This window comes from Pipra filicauda, unplaced genomic scaffold (genome assembly GCF_003945595.2).
Source record: "Pipra filicauda isolate LSUMZ 115617 unplaced genomic scaffold, ASM394559v2 scaffold198_size2598500_pilon, whole genome shotgun sequence".
Taxonomy (NCBI): domain Eukaryota; kingdom Metazoa; phylum Chordata; class Aves; order Passeriformes; family Pipridae; genus Pipra; species Pipra filicauda.
In genome coordinates, this window is record NW_024104307.1 from 212932 (window position 1) to 218243 (window position 5312).

Here is a 5312-nt window from a genome sequence, read left to right on the forward strand (position 1 = left end):
TAAATAAATTCCTAGTTTATCAATACAGTTTATCTACAACAGAGTCTCCTTAACCCTTTCTTAGTATTATTTTTGGGTTTCTCCCTATTTACTACAATTCCAGCAACAGAAATTCCCTCCAGCAAAACTCCTTTCCATTCTCATCCCTCCCATTTCTGGATCTCTGGTGGCTCTTGAATCTATTATGACACTCTGTATGAAACAGGCTCGTCAATTCACATTCTTTCATCTTCTTTTTTAATTAAATTCACTTGTTTTGTTAGTGGTACCATAAAAGTGTCTGCTGCAGTTTATTAAAATCTTGCATTATGAATATTTATTTTAGATACAAACTTTCAGTGTATTTCAACAGATAAACTGCCTCCCAGTAAAGTGTGGAAGTGGGAGGGAGAAGGAGAAAAATACAACAAAAAGGAGAAAGACTTCTTTTACAGAAGAGATGCAGACCTCTGAGACCTGTAATCTTGCATAAATTTAAAGCATAATATTAAATGTATTGCAGGTTACAGCTGAACATATGAGAGTGTTGGGAGGAATTAATTAGTGAAACTCTTGAATATAATTCAAACTGGGTGTAAATAAATGTTCTAGAAGTGATATATTTACTTGTACTGATAACATTGACTTCCTTATTTTAACAATAACTTGCAATTAATTTTTTTAGGGTGTTCATGACCTCTTGTCTGCTATTTTGATGTCCAGGTTGTAGCAAAAATGCAGCTCACTAGTTGCCTAGTATGTAGCAGAATGATATTTAAATTACTTGAAAATCTGTTTTTCTGTGGAAGATCTATCACCTTCCATCCAATCAAGGATCTTGGTCTGGTTTTCACAAATAACTGTACCCAGTTGTTATTTAAAATTTATTATGGTCAGAATTAATCCCTTGATCTTCTCTTTCAAAACATTTCACTAATCCATTTTCCATCTTAAGCAAAAACATCACTGTTCTCCCAATTACTTCACTAATGTCAAGCTTAAACTCCTGCTGTCTCTAGGGGAATACTTTCACTGAGTTTCTCTCAAACCTTGTCAGTCCAACTGTGCACACAGTCAAAACATTTGTGCAAGCTTTTATTATTGCCTACATTAACTATGATAACATCTGTTCTCTAGACTTGCTTACAGCAGCCTTGCTCCTCTGAAGTCATTGCGGGATATTGCCGTTATAATCATCCTGAGCTCATTTACTGACCCTACTTATTCTCCTTCAGCATTTTTAATTTTACTTCTTTATACAATAATTCAATCCAAAAATCATTGTAAAATCTAGTCAAACATAAATGTGACTTTCTTAATTTCTCCCTACAAGTCATTTTTGCTAAGGTTAGGATCAAATCAAGAAACCATTTAACTACCCTTTCCACTGTACTAAATAAGGCCTGGCTGAGACAGAGTTCATTTTCCCAATAGCAGCCTTCACAGTGCTGTGTTTTTTTTACATTGGTACCTAGAAAGGTGTTGATAAACACCAGTGTTTTGGCTACTAGTGAGCAGTGATGGCACATCAGCGCTGTCTCACCAACATTCTGCTCCCCAACAGAAGGCTGAGGGTGGGCAAAATCTTGGGAGGGGAATTAGCCAAGACAACTGACCCAAATTGATCACAGGAATATTCCATACCACATGATGTCAGGTCAGACATAAAAGTAAAGAAAAAGGAGGAGTGTAGAGGCATTTGTTATTTGCAAAGTTGGCCTTCCAGAACAACTGCTATATGTACTGAAGTCCTACCTCCCAGGAAGAGGCAGATTGCTTGCTGACAGCAAGTAGAGAATAAAACACTTGTTTTATCTCTGCTTTCAAGGACACAACGTGCTGCTTTCGGTTTTTTGCCTTTTCTCAACCTAAGAGTTTTTTTCTCTCTTGTTTTCTTCCCTCATCTTCCTGAGGGGAAGGAGTGGCTTGATAGGCACCTGGCACCAAGCCAAGGTCAACCCACTCCAATCTAAGTGTTTTTCCCAGCTTTGTTTTTCCTGTTCATGAAAATGAGAATGAAAAATAATGTTCTCATTCATGAAAATGACGGGACTTCTAATAGAAGATCATCAGGCTAGATAAAACTTTATTTCTTTAATGAAATGTGATGAAATTATTGTTTGGAGGTATATTGTGATGGAACCACAAGACAGTCAAAACTCTGGGGTTGTCCAGACCTTTTCTGTGTAGACAGTCTTCCAAAACTTTAAGGTTGAAAATAATATAAGAGAATTTTTTTTTCAGAACTTTTAAACAAAGAAAGCTGCAAGTAATTGGTCAGATAAAACAGAAATTATAAGAATTCATAAAATATTCTCCCATTGTGGCTTTGCTGGCAGATTCTTACTTCCACGTTTGTTTTTTTATCAGGTCAATGGCTTTGAGTTAGAACAAACTCAAAGAGGTCCCTTTTGGCCTCTGCAGAGTTTCTCTTTCTGACATTTCTTTGGCCTGCCACAGAAATGGGAGTCAGTAGTAACACCTATATACAAGATACAAAGTGACAGGTACCCTGAGATTGTTCACTGCTGCCTTTCCCAGAGCTACTGGTGTGGATGCCTTTGCTGTGACTCATGCTCGGCTGCTCTTGTAGAAGGGTCAATAGCTCTCTTTTGAAGGAGTGCTCTATCCAGCACACATCTTTTCAGAGGAATGCAGACATGATGTACACAAGTACCATGACAGGCAAACTGAGAATGTGATACCAACTATTGCGCGTTTATTGTCTTGTACTGTTTGGAGAAATAAAATTAATTTGGGGACAAAAGTCAAATCAGTTTACTGATATCTAGGTTGAGGTTGTATCAAACCTGTACTTGGCAGAAGAAGCCAGGCTCGAGAACTCTTTTTTTATTGTCTAAAAGCTTAGTAATTATCCAGTCAAGGATTGTGGGTCTGTCTGTAATGAATGCAACCTGATTCAACCCATCCTAAGGTAATCAATTGCTCCTATTTAAGTCTAGTGGTACCTCTCTCATTTCTCTGATTACACAAAAAAGAATTGAGGCACCTAAATTTCAGAATGCCATTTTTGTGGGTTGGTCACACTGTTCAGTTTAAACTTCTTCAGAAGACTGAGGTTTTTGACATGAAGTTTTAAAAATAAGGACTTTCAAGACATCATTTCAAAATCAGTTTGGTTTTATTTTTAAATTATCAAATATGACAAAACAGGGAAACAAACCAGGACAACCTGTCATGTTTTAAGATATTAAAAAAAAAAATTCCACTAAAAGATATGTCTGGTTAAATCTAGAAATGCTTTCCATCACTGGAATTTCCTAGAACACAAAAATCCCTTACTTACCAATCTTCTGTGGCAAAAAAATAAGTGTTGAGAATTTATACAGACACCACCTCTTTCATCAACTACCTGAACTCAGCAACAACAGAAAACAGGGAGGTAGAAGAATTCTAAACATGACTGGAAGAATATCTAGAGCATTGAAGGGCGATGCATCTGTATCTGTATTTGAAATATATGTATGGATAGTTGAACAGTATAATGGGAGTGCATTTCATATAACAGGTGTAGTACAGTGGGAATGGCTCTTGTATTTTATGTATTTATTCATAAAGTAAGTACATATTGGATTTGTTTTGCCTGGTCATAATCAGAAAAAGGATGTTTTCAATACAGTTGGAGATGAAAAAGAGAAGCTGAATAAAACTGAAATATTTTCTTATAATTCAGTAGCGTTATTATCCACATGAAGCACAACGGTGGTGTTGGGGTCTGTATGTGCTTGGAGATAACTAATTCCTAGGTGCAAGATCTTTACTCTGGTGACTCTTAACACCTTTGGTGAATGAGAAAACCTATTCCAGTAGGCATATTGACCATATAATTGCAATATTACTAAACCAAGTTTATTTCTTCATTTTTAGCCTACTACAAAAGTTTGAATTTTAAGAAAAAGCTGATCATTTAGTTAGCTCTAGTTAATTAAAAAGGTTGTGCGTTATCTGACTGCAGCTATTTTGCTTTTAATCTCTTTTCTTCTCTTTTTCCCCCATCTCCTAATGATGAATTTTCAAGAACACTTTGCCCTTTTTAGAATCCATTAATCAAGAACTTGTCTAATTTTATTTGACTATACAATCCTTTTTCTAAAAAACCCTTAATTTGATAATTGCTCGAAAATATGAAAACATTAACTGTAAAAAAATTTACCCATTTTCCAAAAGTTTAGTTGATTTTTTAGGTTTTTGAAGAACTACTAAAGAAAGAAGAAAACAAGACATTTATTATTACAAAGTTAAATAAAAATACAAATAAATAATTAAACTCACTGCCCATTAGAAAGATAGACATCATCTCTGAGGAAAATAGTGAGAGGTAGGCATCAGTTGTCTTCAGTATGCTTCAGCTGCGGAGGTTCAGATTATGCTTTCATTTTAAATCTTCTGGATTGATACTTAATTTCTTTTGTCTTCTACTATATGTTGCTATTCTAGGTCTCCTTTCCATTGTCTTTTTTTTATTTTTTTGTCTAAGCTAAGAGTAATTATTCCTATTTCTTTCATATGGTGTCTGCCCTTATAAATATAGGCAGCATTTGCTACACCTTAAGTCTAAAAACCAGCCATGCTTAAGGAGGCAAATACATACATAATGGAGTGCTGTGAACCAAATCTTGAAATCCTTTCCCCATCACATTTAATTAAAATAGTAATAAAAAAGAAAAAAGCAATTGCTTTGGGAATCAGTAAAGGAATATGAATGTTTTCCTTTCTAGGTCAGTAATTCAAATCTGTCAAATTTGATGGAGATCTATAATTCCATTAGGTTCTTCGCTGTGAAGAAAAAGTTGCTTTGTTGACAATCTGATTCAAGTTAATAGAGAGCAAGATGTTTTTTCCACATAGAAAACATCTTGCAGAGAATTTCAACTACTCAGCACTCATACTGGCAAACCTTCATCAGGGTAGGCCTCAAGGATAGGTGCAAATGTAAGTGTACCACCTTTCCTCCTTTTGGCTAGCCCATCTAGCCTAATACCAATTTAAATGGCTGGAAAGCTGCCCAGCAAAAAAGGACCTGGGATCACAGGTCAGCAGTTGGCTGAACGTGAGTCAGCAGTGTTATTTAGGTGGCCAAGAAAGCCATCCTGGTTTGTATCAGGAATAGTGCGACCAGCAGGACTAGGGAAGTGATTGTCCCCCTGTACTCGGCCCTGGTGAGGCTGCACCTCAAGTGTCTTGTCCAGTTTTGGGCACCTCAATTCAGGAAGGACATTGAGATGCTGGAGTGTGTCCACAGAAGGGCAACGAAGTTGATGAAGGGTCTGGAGTACAAGTCTTATGAAGAGTGGATGATGGAGCTGTGAGTG